Below are 21,661 nucleotides of genomic sequence, written 5' to 3'. Positions count from 1 at the left end.
GCTGCTGCCAGGTCCAGAGTGTGTCATGGGTCCCTGTACGGCCTCCCATTGCTGCTGTCTCCACTCTGCCATGTGCCACTTTCAGGTCTCCTCACACTGCTGGTGGGTCCCTGTACGGCCTCCCATTGCTGCTGTCTCCATCGCCACACTCTGCCATGTGCCACTTTCAGGTCTCCTCACACTGCTGGTGGGTTCCATTTTGTCATAGGGTGCTGTATGGCCTCCCATTGCTGCTGCCTCCACCGCCACACTGTGGCTCCACACTCTGGTTTTGGCCCCGTGACTGCCCAAATGAGTGAAGTGTGCGGTGATTCTAAGATCGACGGCACTCATCTGCATGTCATACTGACTGACAGTATTATTTCTCTTCCCCAGCAGACTCCAAGGGCATTTAAATTAAAGGTACAGTGTTCTGCACTAATATAAAGGCTCTCTGAAGCCTAGAAACACCCTTTTATAAGTTAAATTCGCAGCGAATATATTCGCCTCGAATCAAATTTATTCCTCGAATTTGCCGAATCAGCCGAATCGAATTTTTGAATACTTCGCTCATCTCTAGTCCTCATCTTTTGAAATTGCATTAGGATGACATGAAATGGAACTATTTTTAAGTCCGTGCATAGTACATAATATCATATGATCATTTTTAAAGGTTTCTATTTTACCTTGTATAACACACAGAATACAAATTGAACAAAAAATTAGTCATTAACAATATGGTGGGGCACGCACATTAATAATACGTATATGTCTATGGCTGCTAGGGATTCTAGTATTCTGGTTAAAGTAAACTTTATATGAAAAAAAGTGACACCCAGTGCTGTTTTCTGCTAAGAAAATACTTGTTGCTTGGCTGCCATACTGATGTTCTGGTTTCAGTACTTTGATTTACATCCTTGGAACAAGGATATAGAGTAGAATTTCTAAATTTGCTCCTCAATTGGTTTCTTGTTCCCAGTCTGTGACTCACAGGATATTGTAGACTGAAGGTCAGTAGGACAGCCAGGCACCAAATTACAAGAGGGTTTCACTCTGAATTCTTCTTTTGATTTGTATTTTGAATGGACCGGAAAATTCATTGCGTGTCTCTGCAATGATTGGAGTTGGTAGTAGACTTTGAGACCTTTTCAATGAAGTCCTGGTGAGACATTCAGAATTGGTGGGTGATCCAAGTCACTATCATCAACCCAACACATGAATTATTATAATACAGGATTTATACAGTATTGCACCAACAGTTTGCACAGTGCTTTATTAAGGTGAGCTATTTAAGGTATAGTTAAAGCCATAACTTTTCAAAAAAGTTTTGGATAGATAAGGGAATGATTAAAACTCGTGTTGAGTTTGTTTTTCCTGCTTGGGCTTCATTGAGGAGATTTCTCTATTGCTTTACCTGTGCTGTCAGAAATAGAATAGGAATCTGTAAATTGAGAGAATTTCTGTAAAGAGAGGGGAAACATTCTTTTTGTCAGCTGACACCAAAACAGGTGTCTACTTTGGAGATGTCCACTCTAATCCTATATAAAGTTTAGATGTTCCATTATTTTTGTGATGTTAACAGCTATTAACCAGGACAAACAGAGAGAGTAAATCTCCCCAGCGAGGCTCAAATGGTAATAAAAGCTTAACAGTTGTTTCAACACTAACAAAAACAGTAAAAATAAGGGTTTGCTTTAGATGCAATTTAACATGGACACAAGCATGTTTTCTCTATTTATGCTCATTTCTTTTGAAAAAACAAACCAAAAAATAGTAGAGACTTGTGAGAAAAACAGCAAAACAAGACAGCATAGACAGAGTCACTGGCGTTGAATGTTTGCTTTGTTCATTTCATACAATTAATACTGTACTAATAATGTAACTAGTAAATCTTTTATAAAAACTATGTTATATTTATCTGCTCTGTGCAGTGATATTGCAAAGAACAGTCCTTTACCTCTTCTTTGGCATTCCCCTGCTAGCGCTATCTGCTGCTTCCTGATCCAGGTGCCTCTTTAGCAAACCAGAAGCTAAGGGGGCACCCTTACATGAGCGCTCTGGAGTTAGGCTGTGTCCATCCATAGACACACACAGCACTGGTAAGGCATGCCCCATTCTCTAATTTGCAGTCAGGACAGCACTGGAGTAGTGAGAAAAGTCAGGTAACTGTTTAGGGATGGGGAGGTAGCACAGTCAGTTAGGCATTTTTTTTCCTTACCTTAATGCAGGGAGTGCATTAACCTCGCTGGCGGTATTCCCGAGTGTAGCTTGGGATAAAGTTTCAGTACCAAAAATGGTAACCCCGAGCTACACTCGGGCTTACCATGCGGCGCTGCTCCGCAATCCCTTGATCACTTACCTTGTTCTGCACTCCCGCGATGTCCCTCCTGCAGTGTCCCCGGCATCTGTCATCTGGGTTCCGTCCCCTGCGAGCATCGAGACGTACGGGGGACGGAACGGCGGGAAATTTGAAAATGACAAAAAGTGACATTCACTAAAATCACATAGTAAAACATTACTGTATCAAAGCATTTCACATACATTTTGTGCCGAGTGCTTTGTCCTGTGCCCTGCCTGCATTTTAACTGTTCTTTCTGCCTGGAAACTGAGAAACGTCCATGGCGTCCAAAAAGCTTCCCTTTAGGTCAAAAGTGGTTTTAGACCAGCTAGAGAACAGCGATAGTAAATCAGAACCACTTGCAGAATTGAGTGATAATGATTCGTGGAGAAATTTGTCATCAGACACTGAAAATGATTTTGCGACTTTGCTCAGTGATGTGCGAACTTGGCGCTATATTTCAAATTTCAGTGTTTTTGGTTTGATTATATTATTGAATTAAATTTATTATTATTATATTATTATTTTTTATGATTATTTATTAAATTATAATTTATGATTTCATGTTTCAAGTTTGATCCTACCCGGGATGTTTACTAGACTCTTGTTTGGACAGATTTCAGTGAGTTATTCCTAAAAATTACAGGCCTACAATAAAAAAAATACATATTTCCATGCAAAAAAATTTACTGCTTTGAGCACAGAAATATGGACATAATCATACCGCTAGGGAGGTTAAAGGATAAGGTCACCTTTTACCAAAAGCAGATATACACCTACATGAAGAATCAATGAACAACCATAGAGCTCAACAGCACCGTGGTAGTTCATTAAGAACTACAAGCCGACAGCTTTGTAGTTTTCCCATTCACAGAATACTGTGAATGAGTGATGCGGGTAGAGCCAAGTTTTTTTAAAATTGTGACAGCTAGTGTGGGGGGGGGGATCCAGATCGGGATGAGCGGGAGCGGGGGCCAGTCCTTTTGTAACATGTTACATGTTATTACACCCTGATTATGGGTGTAACATGTTACGAAAGGTGAACTTCCCGTTTAAGGTAAAAGGTAAAAAGAAAGTTTTAAGTTTAGAACCACTTTAAATGCACCCATAATTAGGATTAGAGCATACAATGGTAAAGCTTATTATGACATGTCTTATTAAAATTTGGTATGATTGGTTAGCACAACAACCCATATAATGACTTGAATAAAAACTGTAGCAGAAAACAGGTGTGCATGTCTGGATTTTAAAGTAAAATTGTGGACAGACTATAGAATATCAGCTGTTTACCTAATTTTAACCTATTCTTAACAGGCAGTAAATAATTTTCAAAACAAGAGCTCACTGACCTTTGTACCTGCAGACACGGAGGGCCAATTCATCATCAAAGTTCAAAAGAGATGCAGTGAAGTCATTCAAGTTTGATATCAACACTTTGCTCTCTCCATTCTTTCTATGCACCTGATCTTTGTTTATATTAGGGATTAGAAGCCTGGAAGGATGCTAAACCACTGCTGACAAGGGGAAACAGAATGAGACAAATCAATAATTATTCCTTAGTGCCTGCAGTTATGGGGGTGTGTAGAGGCTTGATTTAAAGCATTTTTACTGCTTGTTAAGAATATATGAAAGTAGAGTAGCATTGCTACAGATCTACTTTGTATCTGAGATAGTTCTCCCAATAAAATGGTTAGTTCACTTGCTTTGTATAACTTGGGGTCCTGGTTTCAATTACAAATCGGCACAATCTGTCCATGAAGATAATATATCTGTGCTGTATTCTTTTGGGTTTCCTCTAAATACTCTAGTTTACTCCTACAATGTAATGATGTGATTACATTTTTACTTATTTTGATTTACATTTTTTATTGTAACCTCTTCTTTGGGTAGAGTATTGTGCATGTTTCTGTTTATTTGGTAAATCACTGCATAAGAAGTTGGTGCTTTATTAAAATGGATATTAAAGAGGTTCTTCAGTCTTTAACCGCCTCCCGCCCACCATATAAGGTAATGATGGGTGCAAGGCAGTTCTCTCGTTCTGGGAGGGCATCATATAACGTCCTCCCAATCTAACTGTGCATGTGTGGCACTGGGGGGCATGCAGCGCAGCGATCAGTGGTGCGCTGTGTTCCTCGGACACAGCAGATCACCCATCAACGGAAAGAGCTGAATATGTCGGCTCGGTCATGTGATCAGCTGTGTCCAATCACAGCTGATGGCATGTAAATAGGGAAATGCCGGTTATCGGCGTTTCTCTCCTCATGAGCTGTCACGCTGACAGCTCGTGAGGAGAGGAGAGCTGGTAATTGGCATTACTCAGAGGGGACATGTACACTGATCATCAGGGCACTGATGATCAGTGTGCCCTGATGATCAGTGTAGCCCCAGCAGTGCCACCTGTCAGTGTCCATCAATACCAGTTGTCAGTGCTCATCAATGCCCCCGACTGTGCCCATCAGTGCCACATCAATGCCACATATCAGTGCCTACCAGTGCACATCAATGCCACATATCTGTGCCCATCTGAGCTGCCTTTCAGTGTCACCTATCAGTGCCACCTATCAATGCCAGTCAGTGCCACCTATCAGTGCTACCAGTCAGTGCCACATATCAGTGCCAGTCAGTGCCAGCTATCAGTGCTTGTCAGTGATGCTTATCAGTGCCGCCTAACAGTGCCAGTCAGTGCCACCTAACAGTGCCAGTCAGTGCCGCCTATTAGTGCCACCTATCAGTGCCATATATGAGTGCTGCCTTTCAGTGCCCATCAGTGATGCCTATCAATGCCCATCAGTGCCACCTACCAGTTCCTCCTCATCAGTGCCACCTATCAGTGCCCATCAGTGCGGCCTAACAGTGCCTATCACTGCAGCCTCATTAGCGCAAATCAGTGAAGGAGAAAAATCACTTATTTACAAACTTTTTACAAAAACTAAGAAAAAACTTTTTTTTTTCAAAATTTTCAGTTGTTTTTGGATTGTTTAGCAAAAAATAAAAAACCCAGAGGTGACTAAATACCACCAAAAGAAAGCTCTATCTGTCTCAAAAAATTATAAAAATTTCAAATGGGTACAGTGTTGCATGACCGCGCAATTGTCATTCAAAGTGTGACAGCACTGAAAGTTGAAAATTGGCCTTGGCAGGAAGGGGGTATAAGTGCCCTGTAGGTGAGTGGTTAAAAAAACTAAAAGTCAGCAGGTACAAATACTGTAGCTGCTGACTTAAAAAAAAAGGACACTTGCCTGTCCAGGGATCCAGTGCTGCTCTCCACTGGGATGGTTCTTTACCGGTCTTTGGGGCACCGGTGCCAACATGTTTACTAAGGGAAGCAAGCCGTGATTCCTTGACAACCAGCTTTCCTCTGCTCATGCATTTCATTAATTTGTATATGAAAGAGAGGAGGGGCTGAACTTCCACTCCGATCGATCACCTAGGCCAGTGGTCTCCAAACTATGGAACGGAGGCAGGATGCAGTCCTTCGCTTGCTTTTTTCTGGCCCTAAGGGCACTATTTATCCACCGATACCAACAATGAGGCATAATTCCCCCCACTAAGACCAACTAAGGGGCACAATTCCTCCCAATGACAGCAACCCACATAGAAGAAAAATATATTTGAAATATATTTTAAAAAATATATTTGAAATACTACAATTTTGACCATATTCAATATATTTCAAAATATATTTCAATAAATATATATACACACATAATATATACAGTGGGGATCGAAAGTTTGGGCACCCCAGCTAAAAATTTGTTTTAATGTGCATAAAGAAGCCAAGGAAAGATGGAAAAATCTCCAAAAGGCATCAAATTACAGATTAGACATTCTTATAATATGTCAACAAAAGTTAGATTTTATTTCCATCGTTTACACTTTCAAAATAACAGAAAACAAAAAAATGGTGTCTGCAAATGTTTGGGCACCCTGCAGAATTTATAGCATGCACTGCCCCCTTTGCAAAGCTGAGACCTGCCAGTGTCATGGATTGTTCTCAATCATCATCTGGGAAGACCAGGTGATGTCAAGCTCAAAGGTTTTAAATGCCCAGACTCATCTGACCTTGCCCCAACAATCAGCACCATGGGTTCTTCTAAGCAGTTGTCTAGAAAACTGAAACTGAAAATAGTTGATGCTCACAAAGCTGGAGAAGGCTATAAGAAGATAGCAAAGCGTTTTCAGATGTCAATATCCTCTGTTCGGAATGTAATTAAGAAATGGCAGTCATCAGGAACAGTGGAAGTTAAAGCAACATCTGGAAGACCAAGAAAAATATCAGACAGAACAGCTCGCAGGATTGTGAGAAAAACAATTCAAAACCCACGTTTGACTGCACGATCCCTCCAGAAAGATCTGGCAGACACTGGAGTTGTGGTACACTATTCCACTATAAAGAGATACTTGTACAAATATGGTCTTCATGGAAGAGTCATCAGAAGAAAACCTCTTCTACGTCCTCACCACAAAAATCATCGTTTGAACTTTGCAAATAAACATATAGACAAGCCTGATGCATTTTGGAAACAAGTTCTGTAGACCGATGAGGTTAAAATTGAACTTTTTGGCCGCAATGAGCAAAGGTACGTTTGGAAAAGAAGGGGCACAGAATTTAATGAAAAGAACCTCTGTCCAACTGTTAAGCATGGGGTTGGATCAATCATGCTTTGGGGTTGTGTTGCAGCCAGTGGCACGAGTAGAAGGAAAAATGGATTCAATAAAATTTCAGCAAATTTTGGATGGTAACTTGATGCCATCTGTGAAAAAGCTGAAGTTAAAGAGAGGATGGCTTCTACAAATGGATAATGATCCTAAACACACCTCGAAATCCACGGGGGATTACATCAAGAGGCGTAAACTGAAGGTTTTGCCATGGCCTTCACAATCTCCTGACCTCAACATAATTGAAAATCTATGGATAGACCTTAAAAGAGCAGTGCGTGACAGACAGCCCAGAAATCTCAAAGAACTGGAAGACTTTTGTAAGGAAGAATGGGCAAAGATACCTCAAACAAGAATTGAAAGACTCTTGGCTGGCTACAAAAAGCGTTTACAAGCTGTGATACTTGCCAAAGGGGGCAGTACAAGATATTAACTCTGCAGGGTGCCCAAACTTTTGCAGACGCCATTTTTTTGTTTTCGGTTATTTTGAAAGTGTAAATGATGGAAATAAAATCTAACTTTTGTTGACATATTATAAGAATGTCTAATCTGTAATTTGATGCCTTTTGGAGATTTTTCCATCTTTCCTTGGCTTCTTTATGCACATTAATACAAATTTTTAGCTGGGGTGCCCAAACTTTCGATCCCCACTGTATACACACTGTTTGTTGAAATGAATTTTTATTGCAAATAATCTGAAAGATATTTTAAAAAATAAATATATTCGTCAGATTGTTTTTAACACATAAAAAAGTAATTTTAACATATATTTTTACATATATTTGTAAATGCATTCCAAAAATGTAGATTTGTATTTTTAAAGACCTACAGTATATTTGAAAATGTATTTTTAAATTATTTTTCATATATTTTGTAATAAAAACGCATTTCAACATACAGTATATATATATATTTATTGAAATACATTTTTAAATATATTGAATATGGCCACAATTGTAGTATTCAAATATATGTCAATATATTTGGGAAGAATATTTTTAAAATATATTTAAAATATATTTTTCTTCCATATGAGAACTATGGGGCACAATTCCTCTCAATTACACCAACGACAGGGCACAGTTCCTCCCAATGACACCAACTTTGGGGTACAATTCCTCTCAATAACACCAACAACAGGGCACAGTTCCTCCCAATGACACCAACTTTGGGGTACAATTCCTCTCAATAACACCAACAACAGGGCACAGTTCCTCCCAATGACACCAACTTTGGGGTACAATTCCTCTCAATAACACCAACGACAGGGCACAGTTCCTCCCAATGACACCAACTTTGGGGTACAATTCCTCTCAATAACACCAACAACAGGGCACAGTTCCTCCCATTGATGCAAACAATGGGTCACAATTCTTCCCACTGACACAAAAAATGTGGAGCTATGCCTCCCACTGACACCAAAGATGGGGCATTGTCTATTCTCCCTGACGTCGGGACGTTTTCTACTCCCAATGGCCACAGTTTGGCCCCCCTGAAGTCTGAAGGACAGAAAACTGGCCCTTTGTTTAGAATGTTTGGAGACCCCTGACCTAGGCGGTTGGAGCGGAAGTGGGATCGGGTACTGGCTAAAACTAAGTACTCGATCCCCAAAAAACAAATCTCCAAAAGTAGAAGAGGAGGGGGAAGGAAGTGTTAAAGTGGAGCTTCCCTATTAGAGTGAACTTCTGCTTTAAATACATAATAGTAATCACAACTTACAATAGAAATTTGGCAAGTTTGCCAAGCTCGTTGCCATGCGTAACACATATGGTTCTTTGCGTTTTTTTTAAATCACCCCTATTGCTATTTAAGTAACTTGACTTGTGTAGGATAAGAAGATTGATATAGCTATAAACATGGATTGTTGGAATATCCTCTTGAAAATAACATAGCACATACAGCAACCTTTGCACTTAAATTTATTATGTGCCAGAGTCTTCAGGAAAAAAAAAAGCCTTTTTAGCTGCTCGCTTAATTATGCAGGATGACATGAATGTTTGCTGTGAAGTAATTGATTATCATGAATTAAGTTGCTAATGAGTAGGGCAAATCAATCTGTTCTCCTTGTTAATTATGTGTATTCATCACTTTCAGTAATGCTATGGGCACAGCTTTTTTTCCCTTTAAACTTTATTCCTTCCACAAGAATGTCAAAAATAAAAGACATTCAAGGTATAATGTATTTGAAATTAGTGACTATTTTATACTGTGATTAATAGTTTGGCCTTTGTTCAGTTTTGGTGACACGGATTATAAAGGAGATTTAGGTGTCCTTGGGTACATGCAATAATCAATTATCATATTTGTAATCTTTTAAGTAAGAAGATTACCTTACATTTATGCATCTAGGAAAAAAAAAAAACATTTTCTGAATGACATCTTCTACAATAATACAAGGCGTTATAATTAAAAAAGATGTAGTAAACGAGGAACTTTATATTTTTCTTAAGTAATAGTGTTAGAGCTCATAACTATGGTTTGTTTTAAACAATTATCTTACAATATATTATTATTAGGCAATTTTGTAAATCTGTTTTTCATTTAGGCTGATCTGGTGCATTCATGGCAGTGTATCTAGAACTTAGAGAACCATCACATGCAGTACCAGGTACTACCACAAGAAGGCACTTAAGCACTGCATTTTTTTATCCTTTAGTGCTTAGCAGCAGCAAGTGCTTTGCAGATTATTTTCACACTGAGGACTTTCATCTAGTTCTAGAGAATAATGTAAGAGGAGTGCATTAATTGTATGATTTAGCCATGTCATTAAATCACCTACAGCATTAAAATATAGTGTATGTGACTATTCCAGGATAAAGCAGCTTAAAGTTTTTTTTAAACTTGTAAACTATGAGAGCTGGCTTGTTTTAGTTGTCACGCTTTTCTTTTCATAGTTTTGCCTTTTACAGGATCTCATTACTTGGGGGAACTAAACCCTCCTATCCTTTTACAGTTTAGGAAGCAGCCATCTTAGCCTCTGTTTTAATAGTAGAAAATTTTATGAAAGTACAATGTACCATAAAATGTCAAAAATAGTGCCACAGTTCAAGTATCATAGATAAGCATAATATAGATATAGAAATGCATAGTCTGTATACATCTCATAAAAATATAATTCCAAGACAAAAGGAGCTTCCTGAGGACGCCACACGACAAAACATGTAGAGCAGGGGTGTCAAACCGGCGGCCTTCCTGGTGTTGCAAAGCTACAAGTCCCATCATGCCTCTGCCTTTGGGAGTCATGCTTGTAACTGTCAATCTTGCAATGGCTCATGGGACTTGTAGTTTGGCAACAGCTGGAGGGCCGCCAGTTTGACACCTGGGCACCAATTCACAAAAAGAACATTGGGGAACTGGAGAAAGTACAGAGAAGGGCAACTAAACTGATAAAAGGCATGGAGGAGTTTAGCTATGAGGAAAGATTAGAGGAACTGAATTTATTTTCTCTTGAGAAGAGGAGATTAAGGGTGGATATGATCAACATGTATAAATACATCAGTGGTTCATATAGTGAACTCGGTATAGAGCTATTCACCATGAGGTCATCACGGAGGACAAGGGTTCACTCTTTACGTTTGGAGGAAAATAAATTTAATCTCCAAACACGGAAAGGTTTCTTTACAGTAAGAGCTGTGAAAATGTGGAATAGACTTCCTCAAGAGTTGGTTCTGACCAGCTCAGTGGATTGCTTTAAAAAAGGTGTGGATTCTTTCTTAGATACACAGAATATAACTGGATACTAACATTATAGGTAAAGTTGATCCAGGGAATATCCGATTGCGTCTCGGGGGATCAGGAAGGAATTTGTTTCCCTGCAGGAGCAAATTGGATCATGCTTTCCTGGGTTTTTTGCCTTCCTCTGGATCAACTGTGGGTATAGGATTATAACTTTTTTTTTTTTAATGGTTGAACTGGATGGACTTTTATGTTTTTTCAGCCAGACTAACTATGTAGAGGCTGCTTACGGTTTATCTGGCCAAATCAATACGTCACTTCCGGTTTCTGGTATTTGAAATGCACGCTGAGGTCCAGGAAGTGTAACTGCGGTGCACAGAAGTGGAGTTTATTGGTGCCTAGATATTGGGCACCATATTTTGTAAGTGGAAAATTCAATTCTTTTTATTGCCAAGTTTTAAATTAAATATTGCACAATGAGAGTCCTTGGGTGACATTGATGGAGAGACATCAGGTATATAGGACAAGTGATGATTAAAGGACAAGTGAGGAACAGGAGTTGGAGAGCATTTGGGGCAAACAGTGCTTTATGACCTTTTCTTACAAATAAGAGGGTCCTGGATATTTATTGAGTGTATTGTGGTGACACAGGAGGTGGAGCACCTTGGGAAGATTTGGTAGCACAGAAACAGTATTTCCATATTGGTGTTGGACTGCATGTAGCACCATTTATTGTTTATGTTATTTTGGTTTATGGTATATGGAGACTGAGTGCGGGGTGTCTGTGGGGAGTGTACGCGCTCACTTATAGTTTCACTTTCACAACTAGAAGCACCACTAGGTGCTCTTAAAGGGGCAGCTACAAAAAACTGCAACGCACCTGCTCTTAAAGGGGCAGCTAAAAATATTCTAACACACTTATATGGTGCAGGTGTACAGAAGGTTTCATTATTTTTGCATTTCACTTTTGGTATTATGGTTCTGCACAGATAGTAATTTAGCTTGGAGGAAAGGTGCCATATTTATTTTATTCCTTTTTATTTGGTTTATTTGGTTTATATTATTTGGAGATTGAGTGCGGGGTGTCTATGGGGTATGTAAGCACCCACTTATAGTTTCACTTAGATCTAAGAGAAGGTTTACTGAGTATGTGTTCATACGCCGATCCATCAAGCCTCAAGGAGACCATCCCTGAGTGCATAAACATGTATTTGTGTATGACCATAACAGGGCAGAAACTAATAAGGGAGAAAAAATGTTGGAGGGGAAAAGAAGGGATGGGCCAAGAATAAGGACTGGCTAAGGAGGTGGGGGTGGGGGAAGGGAACTGAGGGGTGGTATGGTTGAAATCAAAGCTTGGAAACCTATAGAGGGGCCTGACGAGGACAGAAAGTATCTTACAATAGGTATATGCAAGCGCTAATATAAAGCGACAGCAGCTTGGACACTTATAGGTACCACAGAACCCTTAAAATCAATAGTGTAAAAGGAATAGTGCAGCGCTGTGTATAAAAAATGATCCTATGAATACAAGATATTATGAATACATTTCAGACAATGGTATGTTAACACCTGTGGGTGGTTAAAGTCTTTGAATTGCAGGTTATAAACTCTAAATTTTATCAGTTCAAGATTCGAGGACTGTAATTCTTACCATATAATGGTATTGAGAAAATTATAGAGATGAATGAATAAATTGCGCACTCACCAGAAGTGCGTTATCAAAACGCATTTGAGAACATACTCATCAGGTCAGTCAGGATAATTGCTTCCAGGCGTAGTCAGGTTCCCACGCTTGCATCTTTGAGGACCCCTCCACTGGTATCACGGATTCAAGACACCTCTAAACTGGTCTCTGCGAGTAATGAAACCTGATGAGACGAGTATGTTCTCAAATGTGTTTTGATAACACACTTCTGGTGAGTGCGCAATTTATTCATTCATCTCTATAATTTTCTCAATAACATTATATGGTAAGAATTACAGTCCTCAAATCTTGAACTGATAGAATTCAGAGTTTATAACCTGCAATTCAAAGACTTTAACCGCCCACAGGTGGTAACATACCATTGTCTGAAATTTATTCATAGAACGTATCTTACGCCTGCGGTCTCATGTAAGCTCTATAATCATGGGAGCATGTGAATTCCATCCAGAAGAACCAGATTTTGTTGCATCATTCTTTCCTACAGGACATAGGTTTTCAAGTTACATGAGTTAAAATTAAGGGGTGAAGGAGGGTTTGTGCTGAGGAGGGGAAAAGTATTGGAATTCAACCGTGCAGACCAGATTTATTCATATTTATGCTGGGCAGACTCTAATCATATAGGTCGATTGGTGTAGTGTGGATCTAATAGCTGAACACCAATAAATGTACAAAGGAGGGGCAGCGAGTTATCTCAGCCTCTGTTTGATCTGTAGCTGAATTGGCGATGCACATGTGATAAGTTATGATACCAGTCATTTAATGGCTTGACAGTTTGGGTGAGAGCACTAGAACTAGCTTTGTAATGTCTGTGTGATATAAACTAAACATAATCTGCCCTTGTTGGAAGTAAATATTAGCAAAGAAGCTGCAGTGGCTACAGCAGCGCTTTCAGGAGTTTGACTGTCAGCAAAAAGGTACAGCCTGGTACATTTTGATGGCTACTGTCTAGCCATAATTTGAATTTAGTTCAGCTGTACACAGGTGATTTACTACCATTCACTGCACAATGCTTCTGTTGCTGTGTGCTAAAGTGGAACTGAATTTATTTTAAAACTGACTGCGAGCAGGTGGGCTATCATTGCAGAAAACACATGCAATGTCTTTTCTGCGATAAAATATAACTGCCTGAATGCTCACAGTCTTCTGTTTCATGTAAATTGAGCTGCAAATGTTAATCTTACATCGCCATCACGGTCCCTGTGTGACGTGATAACTGACTGCTGCACATGTGTAAGGGTTACATCATCCTGCGCCAGCCAATGGAGATGCTTGAAGACCGACACCCAGGGAGAAGATGCCAATGCTAACAAGGGACCTAGACCATTAGAAAGAATTTTAATGTCCCTCTTTGAACGATCTTGTGATAGAGACCCACATAGATGGGGCCTTATCTCTGATATCTACGACCTTCTCTCTACTCCTGAGTCCTCGGTAAGCCCTACTTATGTTGCTAGGTGGGAGAAAAATCTGGGTCACCAGTTGGACTCTGCAGATTGGGACCTCATCTGGTCTGCTACCAAGTTCTCTTCACAGAACGTAGTAGCTTTAGCGACCATCTATAAAGTTTTGACTCAGTGGTATTTGGTCCTGGTGAGGATTGCTAAATATACCCTCAACTATTCTTCTGAATGTTTTCGGGGTTGTGCAATGGTAGGAACTTATTTTCATGTCTGGTGGACCTGCCCGGTAGCCCAAGTGGGCCGAAGTTTTTAATATGTTATCCCTAATCTTTACAAAATCAATACCGCCGGACCAAATTGTAGCCCTCTTAAATCTGCACCCTCCCTCCATCTCCAAATCCCAATTTAAACTCCTCTTGCAAGTCACCACTTCAGCTAAACAGATTGTGGCCAAATCGTTGAAGTCTCCATCTCTGTGTATTCTGGCAGTCAGGAACAAGTTTACACAAGCTATGATTCATGCAAAAGTGGAAGCCACCACCCTAGATTCTGTTCCTAAGTTTCTGTCGGTCAGGACCCCATGGGTGGAACGTTTCCTCCCACCGAACCTTGATGATTCATTGCTCCTTCCTTCACATCCCCTAATCCCACATTGTGGCAATCCTATATGCCAAGTTATACACTGATATTTTCTCGAGATTATATATTCCCTTCTGCAAGTCACACGTCCTTTCTTTCTCTCCTCTGTTTCTTCTTTCGGTCTCTTCTATTTCCCTCCCCTCTTTTCTACTCACTTCTGTCTCTCTCTCTTTGCATTATGTAGAACCTTCATATGGTTTCTGGGAGCAATGCTCCTGGTCTGTTGCATACTCAGATCCTACCTTCCCTTTTACCATTGTTTTCCTTCATATTTTTCCATGGTTCCTTGTAACATGTTTTTTATTTCCCATAGGACAACTTTTTTCAGAATGGGCTGAACTCACAGCACTACATGCAAAACTGGAGTAGGCTGCATTATTTTGCATCCTAGCTGCACGGCCTTGAATGCAGACAGTGTGTGTTCAGAGCCATGCAGCAACTCCTGCTCAACTGTCAAATTTTGACATGGAGCTGTGTCCATGCAGCACTGCATCCTGCTGTATTAGTACTTGTGATTAATCAGCCTCCATGCTTAAAGTGGAATTATTGCCCAACCATAACTCTTCTTAAAAATGCCCCCCCCCCCCCTTTACCCTTTGTAAAAATGATCTGTCTACTTACCTTTTCTCAATCCAGTCCTCTCTGGTCACGTGATCCCGCAGCCCCACTCCTCTGTATAATGGAGCACTCAACAATGGCTTAGATTTCAAGCATCATCCATAGGCTCCCATAGCCAAGCTATTGTTGCCACTTTCTCCTCTGCCTGCAGCAGGCTGCTCACTGACACAGAGGAGCCGGAGCTGAGGGATCATGTGACCAAACCAGAGTGGGCTGAAAAAAGGTATTAGGTATACAGATCTTTTTTGCATAGAAAGAGAGGGGAGGGGACATTTTTGCTAATAGTTATGGTTAGGCAAAAATTCCACTTTAAGAACAATTGAAAGAAGATACCAACCACATAGGGAGTGCATTGTTTTTAAAATTAGTGAGCAGACTAATACATTTCCAGTGTGACAGGGAGGATGGATTGGGGTGTTTTTAAGGTGCTTTAACTGGGGAGGAAGGTTTAGGTGGGTAGGAGGTGGATGGAATGAGGGGGAGGTGGGTGGGAGTTGCTGTTATTTGGGGGGGGGGGGGTAGTTGAGTGACAGGTAGGCACAGTATGAAGCAATAGAGGGAGATGCTATGGCTGGATGGCTGGAGGAGGGGTGAGGTGGTAGGGGTGGGAGGTGAGGTGGTGGTAGTGGAGGGGTGAGGGGTTGTGGAAGGTGAGGTGGTATAGAATGTAGTTGAGGTGGTATAGGATGTAGTTGAGGTGGTGTGGGGGTTTGGTGAGGGTTTGTGGGGGGTGAGGAGGAAACAGCAATGAGCGAGCTTCCCACCCTCCCTTGGGGTTTGTGTGGGTGTTTTGTCGATTCACGTTTTTTTGTTCTGGTTCCAGGGGTGGTTGTTGGTCTTTGGAGGTGGCACATACTTTGAAGCTAAAGCTAATGGTTGGGACCCATCGATGGTATGTTAAGTTTTATGATAAATTTACCTGTAGGTACAAGTCACCAAGTGGTGTTCACTACTGCTTTATTGTAAATTAAAAAGTTTTCAGAATTTTTAAAGTTGCAAATTTGTTATAACACCTGATGATCCTGCCAGGTCCTTCCTGTTAGAAGGTGACCACTTTCTCCCAGTTTGTGTTCCTACTTTGTCACCCTGTCACATGCACCCTGCTTGCACACATTGCACAGACAGAATGCACAGAGGATTTTGGAAATAGGTGATTGTATGTAGTGGCCAATAAGGGGTTGGAGGAATTCAACAGCACTGGGATACAAAAAAAAAAGACAAAAATGTGAAAACGTGTTTTTTTTTTTTCCAAAATAGCAATTGTTTATGATACACATCGCTCTGGAAAACTTAAGCTGGCTATAGATGGATCACAATTCGGATGGTTCAACAGGGACCTGCCAAATTTCGATCCATGTGTGGCTGCTTCTGCTTGACAGAATTATGTTGAATGAGCTTGTTGGAAAATTTGTCTTGATCAGCTGGCTGCAGCCAACCAACAGCAGCCGCTGATCAGTGTATTCTGACAGTGGAGAGTCCCTGCTGTCAGAATACAATGGGGTTGAGAGTGCATAATTTGATGCTCGGCACAGAAACCAATCAGCTTCAAGGTTTTTGTCAAAGCTTAATTGAACAAACTGAACTTATAAGCTGATTGGCTACCATGCACAGCTCCACCAGATTTTGCACTCTACTTTTTAGTAAACCAACCCCAATGTCTCAGCAGGAAGTATTCCTCTACCTCAGTTGTGTGGAAGGAGGAATCCATTCTTTTTTTTTTCGTTCAGCCCTCTGGCTGATGATCCAACTATGTTCAGCCTAAATGTCACCAAGTTAAAGTGTTACCAAACCCAGCACCCTGCATTGATTATATTTGATCTCCCACAGCACACAGAACACAGAAATGCAATAATTTTAGTAAACAAACTTCTAAATACCTTTTCTCATCAGCAGTTAGAGCAGTCTTATTGCATCTATCAGTGTCCAGCAAAGCACTAGTTAAAGCTTGTAGGAGGAGCTTTCATTCTCCCGGATTGTCCTATGAGGCTGTATAACCCCTGACCCCCTATCTGTAAAGTGCTGATTGGTCCTGATCACATGCACTGTCCCAAGAAAAAAAAACTCTCTAGCAATACACACTGAAATACAAAATGAGAATTTGCAGCTTGCCCCCAAGGCTCTGTTCTATCAGCAGATGGATTGGGGACAGCAGACGGGAAAGATCAAAGAAGGCAGGATCAAACTGCCTTTTTATACATGTGGAGGATTGACCCCTTAGGTTCCACAGTGAGTATAACAAGCATGCTTTACTGCATATACAGACTGTTGTGGGTTTAGCAACACTTTAAGGTTTAGATTTATTAAATGTTTCTTTATTATGCTTTTTCAGCTTTTGAGTCTAAGGTGTTTCTAATAAACATCCTCACAACAAAAAGTAATTCTCATTTTTCGCAGACATGTGTGGGGTCTAATGATAACATGGGGAAAGTTTCTACTGCTATAACATACCAGCAGTGATTATGACAATTCTTATACATTTTGAGCTTAACAAGTCTTGGTTGTATTGTTAACAATGTCAGAAAACAATATGGGGATCAAAGCATCAAGCTTTAGCTCTGTAACCAGAATAAATAAAAAAACCTTGGACTTTTTGGTACTCATTCTATTGAGAGCTGGGAATAGCTAGCAGGTACAAATCTACCTGGGATGAGTGCACTATCAGGCACAGATACCAGTCCAGTAACATAGTGGCAAGCAGTGGTGTGTTTATTTGTGCTATTTACAAGTCTACATTCACCGGCCACTTATTGGGTACACCTTGCTAGTATTGGGTTGGACCCCCTTTTGCCTTTAGAACTGCCTTAATTCTTTGTGGCATAGATTCAACAAGGTGTTGGAAACATTCCTCAGATTTTGGTCCATATTGACATGATAGCATCACGCAGTTGCTGAAGATTTGTCGGCTACACATTCATGAACTGTTGATACAAGGCAGGATGGATCCATGCTTTCATGTTGTTTAGACCAAATTTTGACTCTACCATCTGAATGTCTCAGCTGAAATGGGTACTCATCAGACCAAGCAACATTTTTCCAGTCTTCAATTGTCCAATTTTGGTGAGCCTGTGCGAATTGTACCCTCCGTTTCCTGTTTTTAGCTGACAGGAGTGGCACCCTGTGTGGTCTTCTGCTGCTGTAGCCCATCTTCAAGGTTCAACATGTTGTGCATTTAGAGATGGTATTCTGCATACCCTGGTTTTAACAAGTGGTTATTTGAGTTACTGTTGTTTTTCTATCATCTCAAACCCTGCCCATTCTCCTCTGACATCAACAATGCATTTTTGTCCACACAACTGGCGCTCACTGGATATTTTCTCTTTTTTGGACCATTCTCTGTAAACCCTAGAGATAATTGTGCATGAAAATCCCAGTAGATCAGCAGTTTTTGAATACTCAGACCTGCCCATCTGGCACCAACAACCATGCCACATTAAAAATCACCTAAATCCCCTTTCTTCCCCACTCTGATGCTCGGTTTGAACCACTCTATTATACTTTTCCCAAGTCTGGCCCTTCATGGTTCTAGTTTCCCTCTCTAATGTCCTGCAGCCTTCCCTCCATTGTATAAGGAATTAATGAAGTATGAATAGTCATGCGTATTGTTTGAATAGGTGACACTTTAAATATCATTTAAACTGCGAAGAGTATAATCTCACTGTGGAAATGACATCATATCCTGACAATTCATCATTTCTAATTTCCATTTCATTTATATTGAAGGAACAAAGGTATATAGTTCATCTTAGTTGCTATTGATAGTTATAGCCAAGGCATGTGCTAATATTATACTGTAGCTATAATAAGGGCACAAACTTGGTTTCATGAACAAAAAACATTTTAGCATATGTTAATTGTACAATGCATATAATTGTAATAACCCAATTAAAGCACTTATCTTCGAATTATTAACAGAGTGCCATAGAAAATATCACATGCTGCCAACCTGCCATCATAGCGTAACACCCATGTGAACTTGCAGCAGCTCTAAGTGATTTTTCTTGGATGTATTACTTCAGTGGCATATCAGTTTTTTAACACTATGCTAGATTGTTGAGATGTCACCTTCTTCACCTTTTAAGATTGAAAACCTGAGCCATTTATGCATTTTATATCTCCATCTGAAATTTTCTTTCATTTTATTGTTGATACCTTTATGAACACTTTTCATTATATGAATTATAATTGTGTCTTGAGATGGACAAAGCGACACTTGTTTATGGAATCTATTGTGCAGAGGAAGATGATAGGCTGGTGACTTCCCAAATAGAATTGCATGTACTGAAGTTCCCTCTGCAGAGATGTATCCCATCAGAGAGAAAGATCAGCAAAAATTCAACCTTGAAAGAAGAATTCAAAGAGCATTTTTTTCTTCCCTAGTAGTGGAGCTGTGCCCGTACTGCATGAATTAACTGCTTGTTTTTGTCTAGGGATGAGGAGAGGGGAGATACTGTATACTTATTTAATCCGCTGATCTTTCCAGCGCAAGACCTGTGCCTGCCACTCCATCCCCCCTTTGGTCTAGTGGTCTTGTGCAGCGGACTGTTCCTGATGTAATCACGCCCATAGACTGGCTCTGGATGCGAGGACTGCCGGAACAGTCCACTGCTGTATGTGGGGGAGTGCCGTTTTCTGGACAAAATGAACAGTTAACCCATGCAGTGTGGGCACAACCCCTTTGCATGGGAAAAAAAAACAAACATTTTCCTGGAGTTAATAACAAAAATATACTTTACTCCCTGCTCAGCCTGTTATTGCTTGTGACCAGATATCTATCTCTGCATGCGTTATTCTTCTCTGGGTAGTACTCTTCTGAACCCTGTCTATGACTAGGGATGGGTAAAACTGAGAGTAATTTCAAAGAAAAGATTTTGGAGTCAATAGGAAAGGCACAAATAAGAGAGTCCTAAGGTAACAGAGGCTTTTTATACTATCCTGGACCTGTTTTTTGTTTTTATTTTAGCCAAAAGCCTCACTTTAACCACTTTATTAATTTTTCACAGAATGAAAACAACCGCCTCATACATCATGGTGGCAAATTGGTTTGCACTCTTGCCCTGCATCTCTCACCAGGGATTTTTATCTGCATGGAGTTTGTTCTTCCTGTGTTTGTGTGTTCCCTTCCAAAAACATACTGGTAGGTTAATTAAAATATGGACCAAGAGGCTGGTATGGTTCTGAAAATGCTAGTTGTTTGCCTTTCTCAAGCTGTAATATAACATTGAGCTAAAACAAGCTTAAAGGCAACATTCTTGATCACTCAGCATAGCATTTTCTCAAGCAATAGGCCATAGCAATATATTTTTTTTGCTTATTATAGATTTTCTTTCACAAGTGTGGTAGATTGTGTGGAGATAGATCAGCATATGTACTTTCAGTAAATGTGCTTTAAGAAAAGCCATCACTAACCTCTAAAGCTGCAGGCACAGAGGATAAGTTCATCTTCAGCCTGGGTTCACACTGATGCGGTGCAGAATTCGCAGCGTTTTTTGTGCGAATTCCACACCACATCAGAATTGAACTCTGTTCATGCGAACCGCCGCAGGTGTGTATTTTAAGTTAACAACAGCCCGAAACCGGTCCGCAAAATGTGGTGCGATGTGCAGAATTGGATTGCATAGGTGTGAATACTCATGTGATCTGATTTTAGTGCGGACCCAAATAAGAGTCCTGCACCTTTTTGGAGTGGATGTGGTGCGATTTGAGCTATACATAATGTATGGCTCAAATTGCACCGCACAGAATTCGCATGTGATTTGCACAGGAATGCGGTGCACCGCATTAGTGTGAACCTAGCCTCAAAGTCCACAAGCAAAAGTACTGAAATCAAGGAAGAAAAAGGAGGAAGGGAAGTGAAAGGGAGGGAAGATATCGGGAAGAGAGGGTGAAAGGATATGTCAGAAAAAATATTAAAAAATCTTGAGAATGGACAGGAAGGGAGGATAAGAGGAAAAAAAATTATGGAGGAAAACCGTGTAAGTACGAGGCATGGTCAGGAACAAAGCTGAGGTCAGGCACAGGTGGGCAGAGGTAAAAGCAGAATCTACGATCAGGTAGGTAACAAGCTGGGTCATCAAGGAAAATCAGTAAAGGATACACCCAGGGCAGAGGAAAAGCTGAAGATCATTAAGCACTGACAGTGAGCAAGAGCATCCCTTAAATAGCCAGTATGGCACCAACAGGAACTGTGGACACGATCCCACGTGTGCGTTCCTGAGCTATGTGCTCCTATGCTCAGTTCTACCATGAGCATGCGCACATCTATGTGCCAGTCATCTTACTGGAATTCCCTTCCTTAGACAATCATTTGTCTGTATCCCCAAGTTTGTTTAAAAATAAATAAACCAAAAAGAACATGGTTACAAACAACTGCTTTATCCACTGATACGAGGTGTTCGAGTGGTCTGTTAGGAGAACATAAAATAAAAATGTTGTCTACTATATACAACAGGTATGAGATTCAGGTTTGAGTTGAGCATAGGTTCAAGGTGAATCCAACCTGTTTGCAGTTTCGAAACATGACGCACTAATGCATGATTTCATGGCCATAGCAATTAACTACCAATAATGCACTTCATGTACTTTGAACTGGAAAGTCCTCATGCAGCTCACCTTATGCAGAGCCTGAGCTCTGGACGTTACGCTCCA

Source organism: Staurois parvus, unplaced genomic scaffold, assembly GCF_062004578.1.
Source record: "Staurois parvus isolate SC_StPar_1 unplaced genomic scaffold, SC_StPar_1.0 ptg000139l, whole genome shotgun sequence".
Classification (NCBI taxonomy): Eukaryota; Metazoa; Chordata; class Amphibia; order Anura; family Ranidae; genus Staurois; species Staurois parvus.
This window is presented reverse-complemented; position numbering follows the sequence as displayed.